This window comes from Buteo buteo, chromosome Z (assembly GCF_964188355.1).
Source record: "Buteo buteo chromosome Z, bButBut1.hap1.1, whole genome shotgun sequence".
NCBI lineage: Eukaryota > Metazoa > Chordata > Aves > Accipitriformes > Accipitridae > Buteo > Buteo buteo.
In genome coordinates, this window is record NC_134204.1 from 18,221,615 (window position 1) to 18,237,699 (window position 16,085).

The following is a 16,085-nucleotide window of genomic DNA, read 5'->3' on the forward strand; positions in this document are numbered from 1 at the left end:
ATGACTCTGCTCTTTGTATGCACAGAATGTACCCTTAGTGAAGGTCATTCCTAAGGAAACCATATTTCAGAAACCGTGATAAGGGCAACGCCTCCTTCTTATCATTCAGGATTTTGTCCAAATATATGAACTTAGGTATGAACTGAATATAAGCTGATAGGATTCTGCAAATAGAAGAGTTTGGATGGGTTTTGTCACCAAAACAAGTCAAGCAAATGACTGGATCAGAAGTAATTCAGAGAAGAATGAAACCCAGGATGTGGGATCTGATCTCTTCACCATCATGGTACATATAATGCTACCTCTAGCCTGGAAATTTTTCTGCACTAACTACAACAATATGCTCTCATGCACTGCAGCAATAAAACACTAGGACGTGAGACAATTTCAAATGAAAACTGCATTTTCTCTTCTATTCCCACTGGAGAAAAAAGAAAATATTTTGAATTATGGCATTTAGAACTCGACTAGTAAAATCTTTACAAGAGACCACTATCGCTATAAACCACCGAGACTCTTTACAGTTATACTAAGAACAATTCTGTGGCATTTATGTGAGTTCTTGTTTGTTAGTGAACTTGGCCTTTTGAATAGATCCATTTTTAACAGCTGTCACAGTTACCAGGGTAATGGTATTTTCTCCTCATCCTGGTTTGCTCCTGCTGGTGGTGGATGTGGTCTCAGTCTACATGAGGAAGCTGAGCAGAGGTGTAATATTGACACACATGTCCTCTCTGGTGTTGTGATAATAAATGAAGGCAACCGACCTAGGAACAGGGACAGAATTCCTTAGGTCTCCCATTTCTATATCAGCTCTTGATCAAAATTTCTCTAAGTAACCTGGTTCAGTACTTGCATTATTCTCTTCATGACTGTGCAACCACTGGTCAGCCTTCTTAAAAAAGCATTTCCGTTGTAGCAGGACCAAAGCAGTAGAGAAAAGGGATTATGGTATACTCAACAACCTTTAAGTACAACACTTTACCTAATAAAATGTCTTTATAGCAGACAATTTCCTCAAATGACCCCAAGCCATGTTAAGTCTCAATATGATTCTCTCAAGCTATTCCTTATTGTCTCGAAGTAGAGATTCTCCTTTTTTCTCTTCTGGGCTTTGACACCCGTGGAATTGTTTTGTAGGTATCTGGAGAAAATGTAAAATGTCCAAAACTAACATTTAGATACTGTCTTTTAACTACCGTTAGATTTGTGTCATATAATACCTCATCTGATGAAACTGCTTCCTTTACCCTTCTTCTGTAAATCCTTAGTTTAATAAGAACTTCTAAGCCAATATGATCACAGAACAAACATCCCACTGACCTAATTGACACATATTCTTGATGAATTATTACAGGCTTACTAGCTTTGAATCCAATTACAATACAAAAATGAAACTGTAGGCCAATATCTGCCCCTTATTGTGGAGTCCCAGTAACAGGAACCATCCAAGTACGTACTGAAGAACAGAACTACTCCAAAGTATGAATTTGTCTCAAAGATATAACATGAACAGGTGGTAGAAATGCTATCTCCATAAATTCTTTTCTTTCTTCTTCATTGCTCAATATTTTACTTCGCAAGTCTTCTCATTATCAGAGTCCTTCATGAGCCTGGTGTTTATGCTTTTTCTTGTCCTTTGCTGAGAAGAAGGATATGGCACCATCCTAATGAAAAGATGTCCTAGGCAGTTTTCCTGAGAAATGCTTTGGATGAAATTACACATTTCTAGGAAAATTTGTGGAGAATGCCAGGACATGACATGAATAAAATTGGTTTCAAAGAAAAGTACAAGGAAAACATCTATATCTTTTTTGGTTTTAAATCTATCAAGGCATTGGTGTTTCTTGTACATTATGAATGTCACTGAGATTTGTTTATTCAGTGTTTTCCCAAAAGACCTGAGCACATTGCTGTGTCTACCTATGGTACAATATCACTAACTCCAGTCACACATAATCAAGTCCCATGTGAATAAAACAGTGGGAGGAGAAATTAAAGTTGTATCACAGGGACTACACTTTATTAATCAGTAGTATTTATGACTCTAAGTCAGTGCTGCAAATTTTTATTCACCCACTTGCCCTCTGCAGGTTTTTTTTTTTTTTGACAAGGTTATAAAACATCACTAGATTTTTTTATTAGCGTTAATCACAATGGTAAAGGGTAGTCAGGTATGGTAAATTTTAGTCACAGGTGTGTGGAGCTGGATTAAGATGACTACTATTCAAACATTATTGACAAAATTATTTTCTCAGTGATTTTTCTCTTTTTTTTAATGAATACATTATTTGTGAATGCATTGTCTGGTTCCCCTAGAGAGATGATCAGTTAATATTCCTCTTCCCTACTTCTCATGCTATTTTTCTTATCAAATAGATTGATTATGCAGTATTAATTTTCTGCTTTTACTTAGTGTGTTCCACCTTTTTTGTATGAAAACCAGGATCTGAATTCATAATATGATACAGAGAAAGGATGTGACGCTTTCTCCATATGCTACTGGAGAAGCAGTCTCAGATGGCTTCAGCAAATGCCAGTGAGATTCAGGAGTGTCTGACACCAGCCATGCCACAGCTTGGCAGGGAGACAGCCTAGTCCTTCTGGTTTTCCTTAAGTAGCTGCATGGTTCCTCTTGCGTTCTGCAAAATACAGTGAAGAGGGTGTCTTTTTTTTGGATAAATGATTTATCCTACACTTAATGATGTAAGTTAGCCTGCACTGGACAGCTTCTAGGTCCCAGCCTGACCCCTCTCAAAAGATACCACCTCACTTCAGCATGAACCTAGGACTCTTTTCCTGCTGTCTCCCGACATTCCAGTTTTAATTGGCCTCCTTGGACTCCTTTTACCTGTATGGGAAGATATGCAATTTCCTGGTGGCTAATGCATAGTGAGAGATCAAGCTTGCCTCTGGAGACTCATGGAAATTATAGAACCACAGTATTACCCGAGACAACTGTTTTCTGGCTTCTACCTATTTAAGAATATGGTCCAAGTATGGCTTGAGTATAGCTTACCCTAATAACTTTAAAACATGTGTTACTGATGTATCTTTATTCCTGGCTTTGGATTCCATTCTCACCTTCCTAAGCTGTAGCACTAGGCTGAGGATGTAGAGGCAGTCAGTTCTCAAAAGGTGGTAGTAAAATCACTTAATTAAAGAGCTACAGGAATGTTTCTCAGGAAAACAAAATACGCAATGGGTATAATTTCTGTAGTGTACAGTAGCTTTGATACAAGTTTACATGGGTTACCTGCATTTACATTTATCATTTAGAGCAAATCCCTACTTTATTGCCACATTTATTTCCTTTCCCCTTCTTCTTTTTCCCCTTCCCCTTCTGTCTTTATTTCAATGACACAGTGATCTGCAGCATGGCCATAGTGAGGTCACAGTGTGCGCTCTCTCTGTGGGCCGGAGGGCTCCTGTAGGCACAGGCAAAGCTTACCACTCTTGGGTAGACAGGCAGCTGCACTGCCCATCGCATGATTCATTCTGTCAGCATTGCTCATATGGTCACATAACATGGACAGTATGCCGAGAGCCTCTGCATGTCATGGTGTCTTTTAGATCAGATGAGCTGATTCTTGACAGAAGATAGGTTGGACAGAAGTGTTCCAGTCAGCCATTTGTGTTTCTACTGATATTTTCCCCTTCCTTTCCATGTGACTGTACCTCAGCCACTCATGATACAATTTATTAGCACTCTGGAAAATTGCTGGTGTGAATTAATATTGCTGACCTTACATTCTTGTACAGACATTGATGAAATTTACTGCAAAGTCTGTCTCGTCTATTCCAAATGAGGGATACATATTGTGAGTCATATTAAAATCTACTTTACTTACATAAAGCTTTAAAAAAAAATCTTCATTACAGTTTTATTACACTTGCTAACTTATACGAAAATAGAAATGCACAGATAAGTAAAAAAATCCTCCAAGACAAAAAGAAGTGAGACACTGACTTCTAAAGCTGCAAGAATTAAAATAGGATATAAAGTAGCTCTGAACACAACCTGACACTACAGGTGCTGTAGTGATGGAGGTGAGATAAATGCTTCAACAAGCAGAGAAATTGTAAGCTCTTTGAGAAGAGAATCACACCTTCCAGAAACTCACCTTCACTTTTCAGTGTCTTTTACTGTAGGTTTGCTGTATTTTGTAGCAGTTGCAAGAGAGTGAAAGTGAATCCAGTATGGAAGAAAGATTTACTTCTGAATAGAGTGCAGTAGATCACCGTCCTATTTAAAGCTTTGTTGCTTGCCATCCTCAATAAAGTGGCTGTTTAAAAATGAGATGCTTATGGTTAGTCTAAGCATGGATTTTTCACATCTGCTCCATGTCACAAAGGCACTCTACCACTTGTTACACCTGAGTATCCCCATTGAAATCACTGTGACAGTCACCTGTGTGTAATTGAGAGTAGAATTTGGCCCCCTGTGTTGAAGTTGCTCCTTTGAAAGCTGTTCCACCTCCTTTGGCTTAATCCTGCCCCATTAGGGGAATGTAATCCCACTCTTGTATAAGTGTAATGTGACTCGAGTTGCAGCCTGATAACTGGAGGGGGGAACCCAGAGGCAGTGTAGCTTAAATTCAAAGCCTCATTATACATCTCTCCTGTGGAAATTACATGAACAGTTGAGTCAGATAAAGAGCACATTCTCATTTTTCTCTCATGTATCCCTTTCATGCTCTTGCAAATCCAGCAGAGGGACTGAGCATCAATACACTATACATGTTTTCTTTCTCATGTATTTTAAATACTTTCTTGATTTTAGAAAGTAAGTGTAATTTTAGGAAAAAGATAAGATCTTAAAAACTGGAGCAAGAATACCAAAGAAAAGAAAAATTGAATCATTCAAAAGTTATTAAAAGATTGGAAGGGACCTCTGGAGACTGTCTGGTCCAACTCTCTGTTGAAAGCAGAGCTTTAGATTAGGTTTTCCAGGGCCCTGTTAAGCCATGTCTTCAATACTCCAGGCAAGGGAGTTTCTACCACTTCTTTGGGCAGCCAACTCCAATGTTTAATTGTTCTCACTGTGAGGAAAATTTTTCTTACATCCAGAGAGAATTTCTCCTGAAGCAACTTGTTCCCATTGTCTTGTCACCATGCTCCCTTGTAAAGTGAGTACCTTCATCTTCTCTATAAATATACTTAAGGTATTGGTGGAGTGTGATTAATTTCCCCCTCAACCTTCTGTCCTCTAGGTTGAACAAATTCTTCATATGTCAGGTTCTCCAGTTCTGTAACCATCCTGGTGGCCCTCCACTGGACTGTCTCAATTTTTTCAATATCTCTCCTGAATCTGGGGATGAAAGCTGAACACTTTTCCAGGAGTGGCCTGACAAGTGCTGTGTGGAGTGGAATAATCATATCCCTTGATCTGGTGATTCTCTTGCTGATGTACCACAGGATACTGCTGACCTTTGCTGCTGCCAAGCCCGAAGTTGCTCCAGGGCAGCTTGTTGTCTCACAGCTATTAGATGTACTAATTTTCCAGTTGTCTTTTCTATGTTTCTGCAACAATATGAATCAAATAAGTCGTGTTAGTCATACCAACCATGACATCAGATTTTAATTCAGTTGAGATTTACACCTAATTAGGAATTTGAATCCAGTGGAGAAAATTAATTCCTTTTGTTCAACCTTGCTTAAACTAACATTGAACAAGATAGATAAAAAGAATGTTTAAGTAATCAATCATAGAATCATAGAATGGTTTGGGTTGGAAGGGACCTTAAAGATCATGTAGTTCCAACCCTTCTGCCATGCACAGGGACACCTTCCACTAGACCAGGTTGCTCAAAGCCCCGTCCAGCCTGGCCTTGAATACTTCCAGGGATGGCACATCCACAGCTTCTCTGGGCAACCTGTTCCAGTGTCCCACCACCCTCACAGTAAAGAATTTCTTCCTAATATCTAATCTAAATCTACCCTCTTTCAGTTTAAAACCACTACCCCTTAAAGGGTCCTTCCCCATCTTTCCTGTAGGCCCCCTTTAAGTACCAGAAGGCCACTATAAGGTCTCCCCAGAGCCTTCTCTTCTCTGGGCTAAACAACCTCAACTCTCTCAGCCTTCCCCTACAGGGGAGGTGCTCCAGCCCTCTCATCATCTTTGTGGCCCTTCTCTGGACCCACCTGAGCAAGTCCGTGTCTTTCTTATGTTGGGGGCTCTAGAGCTGGATGCAGTACTTCAGGTGGGGTCTCACTAGAGTGGAGCAGAGGGGCAGAATCACCTCCCTTAACCTGCTAGCCACACTTGATGCAGCCCAGAATGCGGTCGGATTTCTGGGCTGCAAGCGCACATTGCTGGCTCCTATTCAGTTTTTCATCCACTAATAACCTCAAGTTCTCCTTTATAGGGCTGCTCTCAATCCACTCATTGCCCAGCCTGTATTTGTGCTTGGGATTGCCCAGACCCATGTGCAGGACCCTGCACTTGCCTTTGTTGAACTTCATGAGGTTCGCATGGGCCCACCTCTCAAGCCTGTCAAGGCCCCTTGGGATGGCATCCCTTCTTTCCACTGTGTCGACCACACCACACAGCTTGGTGTCATTGGCAAACTCACTAAGGGTGCACTAAATCCCACTGTCCATGTTGCCAACAAAGATGTTAAACAGCGCCATTCCCAATCCTGACCCCTGAGGAACACCACTCGCCACTGGTCTCTACTTCGACGTCAGGTTGTTGACTGAAACACTTTGTGACCATCCATCTAGCTCCTTATCCACCAAGTGGTCCATCCATCAAATCCATGTCTCTCCAATTTAGAGGCAAGGATGTTGAGTGGAACAGTGTCAAATGCTTTGCACATGTCCAGGTAGATGACATCTGTTGCTCTTCCCTTATCCACCAATGCTGTAACCCTGCCATAAAAGACCACCATAATTGTCAGGCATGATTTGCCCTGAGTGAAGCCATGTTGGCTGTCACCAATCACCTCCTTATTTTCCATGTGCCCTAGCATAGTTTCCAGGAGGATCCCCTCCATGATTTTGCCAGGCACAGAGGTGATATTGACTGGCCTGTACTTCCCTGGGTCTTCCTTTTTTCCCTTTTTAAAAAAAACCCAGGGTTTATGTTTCCCATTTTCCAGTCAATGGGATCTTCCCTGGACAGCACAGCTTCTCAAATATGATGCATAATGGCTTAGCCACTTCATCCACCAGTTCCCTCAGTACCTGCAGAAGCATCTCATCAGGGCCCACAGACTTGTGCACCTTCAGGTTCCTTAGGTGGTCTTGAACCTGATCTTCTTCTATGGTGGGCAGTTCTTCATTCTGCCAGTCCCTGCTTTTGCCTTCTTCAACTTGGGCAGTGTGGCTGGAGCACTTGCTGGTCAAGACTGAGACAAAGAAGTCATTGAGTACTTCAGCCTTCTCCATGTCCCGGATAACCAGGTCTCCCATTTCCTTCTGGAGAGGGCCCACATTTTCCCTAGTCTTTCTTTAACCACTGACATACCTACAGAAGCTTTTCTTGTTGCCCTTGATGTCCCTGGTCAGATTTAATTCTATCAGGGCTTTGGCTTTCCTAACGTGATCCCTGGCTGCTCGGACAATTTCTCTCTATTCCTCCCAGGCTATGTGTCCTTGCTTCCACCCTCTGTAGGCTTCCTTTTTGTGTTTGAGTTTGTCAAGGAGCTCCTTGTTCGTCTATGCAGGTCCCCTGGCGTTTTTGCCTGACTTCCTCTTTGTTGGGATGCATCACTCTTGAGCTTGGAGGATGTGACCCTTGAATATTAACTAGCTTTCTTGGGCCCCTCTTCCCTCCAGGGTTTTATCCCATGCTTGTCTACCAAGCAGATCCCTGAAGAGGCCAAAGTCTGCTGCCCTGAAGTCCAGGGAAGCGAGCTTGCTATGCACCCTCCTCGCTGCCCTGAGGATCTTGAACTCCACAATTTCATGGTCACTGCAGCCAAAGCTGCCCTTGAGCTTCACACTACCCGCCACCCCTCCTTGTTGGTGAGAACAAGGTCTAGTATAGCACCTATCCTCACTAGCTCCTCTACCACTTGGAGAAGGAAGTTGTCATCAACACATTCCAGGAACCTCCTGGATTGCTTATGCCCTGCCATATTGTCCCTCCAACAGATATCTGGGTGGCTGAAGTCCCCCATGAGGACCAGGGCTTATGAACGTGAGGCTGCTCCTCTCTATAGAGGGCCTCATCTGCTCAGTCTTGTAAGCGATTTAATCTTCATGTGATTTAGGTGCCTTAGTCATTTCAGTACTGGAGGACAACCAGAATTACAACAGGATGAGTGAATACGAGTGGAAACTGGCTGCTTCAGGCTATGAAAACGTAATGAAAACTGCATCATGATTGGTGGGTTTTCTTATGCACCCGCTTTTTTGCAACTGAACATTGAATTTCTGCTTTTATTTTTGTATATATTGTTTACAAGCAAATAAGTTGATAGAATATTAAAGGCAAAATACACCTGTGTTGAGGACTGGAAAATCTTTTTAAAGTGCCAGTGACCCCATAATTAGGGTGAATACAGCAATGAATAGATGTCACCATAAAAGTATGAATATGCATAAGATTGCAAAAAATTTAAAATATTCCCTTGTGATGTGAGTGTATGGTGGAGAGCAGGACCTGTGTAGTACAGAGGCATGAACTCAGATCTCACCCCACCTTCCTTCCACTTGCTTTTCCCAGTTGACCCCCTTATAAGGAACCATTTTGTTGGTGAATGAGAGGTGGTTGGGCATGATGCCAGCTATTTAATTTGTTTCTCTTCCATTTACTACAGAAATTGCCCTTACCTGCTGTGGCCCACCAAGCTCTTTAGGCTCAGGGGAGAACTTCTGGCCCCTTTTTGTTCTTTTTTCTTTTACTAAATCCTGTTCAATCCATTTCTGAATGAGGTGAGACTGAAGAACCAGGGAACCTTGGTTATACTTTTGTCATGCTTTTTTCTTCCCGAGCCTAAGGTGAATTAAAGAAAAACAAATGTGTTTGTGATAAAAGTTAACCAACTAACCATCCCTTTCAGAAAAAGTATGTCAAGATTATTTGCTCATTTCACTTTTGCCATGTAGAAGGTGTTTTTTTAAGATTTTAATTTTATTAGATTGATCCTTTTCTTTCCCTCTTTAAAAAAAAAAAAAAGTATTTACTTCATTATACAAATCACCATGAAGAACTGTGTAAAGATGAGGTTATGACAGGTTATCTTAGTAAAGAATCAAGTTGTGAAAGAAAAGGAACTTGTCTATTTGAATAAATTTGGAGGTATTTTTTCTTTTAGTTTCTCTGGTTCATCCCCCCCCCCCCCCCCCCTTAAAAAAGGGATTCCCTGTCTATCTTATCTGACTAATTTTTTTAAGGAGGAATTTATCTCTCTGGGAGATTTGTTCAAGGTGTAACATTTAACCCTTGCACAAGGCCAAAGCCAGGTAGGTCTCGTGACATTCCTTTGCTTGAAATGGAATTTCATTCTAGGCTTCAGTGACTGTGTATGAAGGACAGTACCTCAGTGGTGGCATAGACAGAGTCTGCAAAATGACCTGAGCCCTGGGCTGGAGAATCCACTTTTTGTATTAGATTCACCCTGGCCCACTTTTACCACTGGAACTCTTTTCAGTCTCTCTGCAGAATGTGCTAACTTTACCTTGAAGACTGGTATGTTTACCACTACTTGATTATCAAAGGACTATCAACCCAATTCTAATATTTTGTCAGTTTAAAATGCTGTCAGTTAGGACAATAAAATGCAGCACTTAAGTGAATAGAAGTTTTAGGAACTTCTGGGGTGGAGTTTCACTAATCTTAGTGATATCATGTCCTGAAAGTTTCAAAGTTTTTTCTTAAACCTCCAGCTGCTTTATACAATTTCTCTACAGTAGTTATTATTCAGCCAGTCAATCAGTTGAGAAAAAAGTAGTAAAAGTTTTCAGTTTCTAGTACTTACCGCTGCAGGAAAAAAACCAAAACAAAACAACATGTGATATGGACTTTGCCTAATGATTTAGAAACCAGAAGGTAAACACAAAGAAACTAACTGTATTCACTAAAAAAAAAGCTTTTTAATGGTAAGTCAGGACTCGAGATGCTTAGACTCATGCTTTCTGAAGGTTTGGAGTTGGATTAGGTTAAACATTAATTGTATCCTGGATTAAACTTCAGATAAATGCACTTTAGAACTTGATATTTTGCGTATCTGAGTTCTTGAGTAATGTCAATGTATACAGAACACCCTACTTGTTCTCTTGCGAGCAGGTTGTATGAACATTCTCTCCTGTATACCTACCTCCCTTCCTCTTTGTTTTGTTGTTCACAAAACTCCTATTAGCAAATACTGTGTGTAATTAAAAAAAAGCAAATCTGCCAAAAAAATGAAACATTTAAAATTTTTTTTTCCAATTATAACAGAACTGGCAGAACTCCTTGCATGTTTCTTTGTGCAAGTAATGATATTGTTAAAGACTTCAGCTTTGGGAATCTTATATATTCCAGGGGAAATCCCAGGACCAGAAAGCACAGAGGAAAGGGTAGCTGTATGGAACTTTAAAAGTCCAATGAGGCTGTGAAGCATCACAAGAGAGATGAAAATAAAGAACTCTGCCACTGGGTCTTGAAAGAGACCTTTATTTTTTTTTTTTAAAAGGCAAACAGCCTTCTCTCTTCTGATTGCTCTACTGTATTGGCAGGCAGGAGACAGTCCTTAGAGAATTCATTGTCTCCTGCTGTTCACATGTATGTTCTGAACAGTAGGAAACTTACTCATTTCCAATGCACACTTTATGGTAAAAAGAGGAATTTGCTCCATTTTTGTGTTCTTACTCCTATAACTTCCTTTCTTATGATTTGAAAAATGTCTAAGCAAATGTTGGCAAAGGGATGTTAGTTTTTGTAGTGCAGACAAAAAGAGAGCAGTTTAGATGGAAATCATTGCAGCTCTTCAGCTCATTTCCTTCCTATTATGAAACATGGAGTTGGAAAAAAATCTTCCGTGATGATGGAACACAAAATAACCAAAGGAGATGAAGAGGTGTGTGCACAATATCAGCATGCCTCATGCTTTGGCTTGCCAAATTAACAGCTATATTATGTATGAATTATCGGCACAGCAAGTGAAATGAACTGCCTATTACTGTCTCATGATATCTGAATTTTAAAACAGGGTAAGGTTAGACTCATTTAAAAGAAACTGTCAGGTTCTACACTGAACAGTTATTCCTTGGTTATGGCAGAAATCCAGGGCTCTACAGCTGTCATCCTGCTTAGGGCAATACTCACATGAGGAGATAACTACCCACTTTTTATAGTACAAGGGCAGTATTTTGGTTGGGCTCTGCCCTTTTATATGGACATATTGCCCCTAGCCTGTGACTAGAGGCATATCTGTTTTGTAATAATAGTGAGGGATACCTGTATTTGGTTATGTGATGAACGTAACTCCAGTCATTTGACAGAAGGATATGTAAACCATTGAGAGCAAAACTAATAGAGGGTAGACATCCAGGACATGCTGTGAAAGAAGGCACCAAGGGGAGAACCACAGTCTGGATAAACAGATTGGATTGAGTCTACAAGTCAGAAATTCACCACTCTGATATTGTAATTTGATATGCAGTTTTCTTTTTAAAATCAGTAAATTCAAGTACATTTTATCTCTTGTTTTTTTGAAAAAAAGGAAAAGAAAACTTTTGGTGCCCTTTAAAACTTTTTTCTTTCTTATCTTATCATTTTCCTTTCATGATTTTGTGAGTCTCTTTAAAAAAAAAAAAAAATTTCCTGCATCTAAAAATGTTTAATTCTTCAACCCAGAATTTACTCCCAGGCCAGTCTAAGCACAAAATGAACATTCAGCATTTACAGTTACACTGAAATGTAATGGTTGTGCCTCAAGACTAGTAAAAGTATCCTCAAGGTTAGTCAAAAGTTTCTGAGCAACCGTTTTGGGCTATCTTCAGACTCAGGTGGGTATCACTTCCAGCAAAGAATGGATTGCCTCTGCAATTGAAAGGGCTAGAGGTCATTAGATTTTAATTAGTCTGAAAGTTGGAAAAGCCACAGAAATACATGATGTGGGTCAGCTGCACCATATGCATGTCACACACTTGCTTAAGACCTTACAGAGGTCTTTGGTTCACATGTGAGTACAAAAAGCCTAGAAGACTGCAGTACTCTGTGGTATCAATACTGATGTGGCAGACAGTGAATTCAGCTGGCTGAGTTTTCCATTCATACTGAAGCCTCCTGGAGCCCAGAGTAACACCTCTCTTTCTTTTTATGTTACTTTCACAATTTGCAGTGGAAGTAGGAAGCAATTAGGTCAGCTTTAAAAGAATGCAAACCCATAATTAATGATGTGCATATACTTGCAATAGGAACTTGTGACTTCTCTGATTAACAAAAATGCTTCTAAACCTGAAGCAATTTTCATCAAGCTGATCTTGTTCAAACTAAATTAAGCAATTCTCAAAACAGGGTTCACAGCTGGGTATGATCATGGCTTGAGAGCAGAACTAGAAGATTGAGGGGAGATAGAAATGTGCAATGAATGCTGGTTGATAATGGTGATTCTAGTTATTAGAAAAGGTTGGTATGCTGTTTTCTCTTTTGGAGATAACTGTAGGTATAGAGACTCAGGGGAAAAGTCCCCCATATCCATCAGTCTTATGGCAGGATGGAGACATGTCTTGGTTCATATTTTACTAAACACTATGCCACCTTGGTTGTATGTAATAGACATATAATAAGTTATAACAATCAAAGTAGTTGTCAGCGAAGTGATCTGGATTATTCTGTTTTAACAGAAAATAAAAGGAAAACCATAAAAACTATTGATATTGAAAAACTCAGGAGCCCCCCCTAAATAAAGATACTTCTAACCACATGAAGGAGCATGTAAAAGTAAGACTGGAAGAGACCGGTGATCAGATCTTCTTGATCACAGAAAAAAGCAAAGAAAAAGTCAATAGAAGTCTAACCCATATTCCTAAGAGTGGCCTGCATAAGAAGCAGCTGCAGTGGTATAGGACTGTAATGACTCCAGACTTACACTTTCCATTATTCTATTACAGATGGTCATACAGAAAGAACCAAACTTTCCTGTTCCCCCAGACACATCTACCTGTAAAGCTGCCTTTTCCATCTAGGCAGTCCTCTAAAGATATGACAAAATCAGATATTGAAGAGGGACTTATATGTAAAATTTTGGAGGGTCAAAATCTAGTCCTACAATACCATACTCTAACAATGTATATATATACAAGCCCAAACTAGCACCCAAATGAAGTGTAAATGCAGATTTTCAGGCACAGTCTCTGTTATCTGTTAAGCTTTCTTCTTAGGGAGCCCCAGATGCTTGAGCTTATACAGAAATGAAGAGGCTTACCAGTTACCCAGCACAAGGGAATCAGCAGAGATTCACTGGTAAATTAAGAAACATCCAGGAAACAGCAGAAAGTAATTGTAAAATACGAATATATAGATTACAAACAAATGAACAGCCTGTCCTGAGCATAAGTAATATAAAACTTCTTACCCGTAGGCTCTATTTCTTAAAACTAAATTCCTCTCTCCCATGAAATATCCATTTGCAGCCTTTTACTTTTACACAGGATATGCAGCTGATAGGCCATTGTGAAATGCTGTGTACATACCGCACCTATTACCTCGTCCTGACATCTGCCTGTACTGGTGAGAATTGACTGGTGAATAGAGTGATGAAGAGGAAGAAGCAGACCTTGTTTCATCACTTCAAATAGCCTACAGGGGCCATGCAAGAAATATAAGTAATGAGAATTGGCTAACACACAGGAGACATCTTAAAGGCTTAAAACCAGGACTTAACATAAAAGGGAAGAAATAATAAATTTTGTATGAAAAACAAGGTTATTAGCACCATTATTGTATTTTTATGCTTTTACTAAGATTATTCCAGGGCAAGGCTGAATGGGGGCAAGGGTTTTGTAAGGCATGTTTCATTCCTGGAGCCTGGGGGATTCCATATTCAGCACTCATCAAATTCATCATCACCTTCTGATGAAACCTTGGTTCATCAAATCAAGGTTTCAAACTTGAAAAATAATAATGAAGAGCTTAAGTGGTTCCATTTCTGTTCAGTACAGTACGTGAATACCTCTCTGTGTTTGTGGTTAGAGATGAGGTGAGCCCTGTGGTCTGGCAGCTCTCCACAAATCACCTCTGCCTTTCCCAGACATTGCTCAGGATCCAGGCATCACTGTCTGAAAGCACTAGAGTTTCACTATCTTCTGCAGGACAATACTACAAAATACAGTGCTTCCCACAGCCTGCCCAGGCCCTGTGGGAAGCTGGTGGGGAAGCCATTGCTGACCTTCCCATGGTGGTCTTGGGAAGGGTGGTTCAGTCAGGTTCTCATGCCCCGTCCCCAAGTGGGTCTCAGCTTTACTACCCTCACCCTCATGCTGTGTAAAGCAGAGTCATTACGAGTCTGAATTTGGAAAAAGAAGAACTGTTAGTATTCTGACTGTTAAGAAAATGGATGAAGATGTGCAGTCCTTCATAGTAAAGGTCTCTTACTTAGTTTCACAGAAGATAATTATGTTTTTACAACCCTTTTACTGTACACAGAGAACTAAGAAAAACCTAAAGAGCTTTAGAACACCCAAGGGGTAACAATTAGTTTGATGGGGGAATCTGGTCATTTGGATTTTGTCTAGTCTTATTAAGTTTCAAAGAAAGATGACCCTATACTTTACTAAAGACATGTTAGAATGTGGCCAGAGCCCTTAAAATTTCAAAACTGTTGGGTTTGTTGTAGCTCCTCATGCTGCACTACCGTGGCTGCTAGCACCGATGATACATTTATACAGATTTTTCAAAAGAAAAGGTCTGTGTGCAGGAAAACAGACCTCTATGGATTTTGTGTCCAGTGGAGTATGGGGTTGCATTGAGAATCTCTACCTCGCATATACAGTAAAAATGGGAATGTTTATGTTTTATTTGGAATAAACATATTTTAAAATTATTTTACTTTAAAAATACTTACCAAAATAAATTCAACATTCTGTAAATTAAAAAATGCTATTTTGCCTTTCCAAAGATTCTGATGTTACCTCTCTTACCATGTTTACATTTCTGGCAAGTATGATTTTATTGGCTGAACCAAGGCAGTAAAGTATGATGGACCAGAGTTGGTCTAGGGGTGTATTCAAAGAGAGAGAAGTTGCATGTTTTTCCCTGAAGTCTGGCTTCTTCTTTCCTGCTCCTGTGAACCTTTGATGCTTGATGCCTTTGGCTTAATGCGTAGCCACCCATACCAGAGAGGAAGGAGGCTGTGGAGATTAGTCATGAAGGACCTGCTGTCCCAACATGTTTTAAGAGAAGGACAGTGGAAGTGGCTAGTGGAAGACACGTGGGTGTGGAGTAAACTGTGATGCCTTCAAATTGATCCTGCTGGGTGCTGGCTTAGAGAGAAGTTTGACTCATTTTCTAGTTAATGAACTTTACAGGAAATGGCTACCACAGCCAATTTTACTGATGGTTGCTAGACAAAGTGGACCCAAGGAAAACCACTGACTCCCGGACAGCGGTATGAAGCTGGTAGACTCCACGTACCATGGTACAAAGCTGGTAGACTCCACGTACAGCCAGGTAAACGGCACCCAGCGGCAAAGGCTACAGGAGGATCTGGAAGGTGTGTCTCCACGGGAGTCCCTGCTGCATTTCCTCCGGCTCTCCCAACCGAAACGCCTCTCTGCAGTGTGTCCGTCAGCCACCAGGTGTCTCTGCCTAATGTCGGGTAGCGCAGGCTTCTCTCCGGCTGGTGAACAAAGGAGGCAAGGCTGGAACTCGAGTTCATGCCTGTAGGTATTAGTCCAAGTTGCTTTGCTTTTATTTAAAACACTTGCTCTTCAGTAAAAGCTTACATTGTCTGACTCTCCTTCTGATAATGGTGGGTTACAGGTGAGGAAGCAATGATAGTAGGCCTTTCCAAAGGACTTTCCAAAGCCCAAATAGTATTGACATTATTAAAACTGGTTTCTATGTCTTTTTCACCATAAGTCTATGTTCAGGATTTTTCTTGTGTTAATCACAGTTTAAAGTACCAATATCACTTTAAGGGAATTTTTAT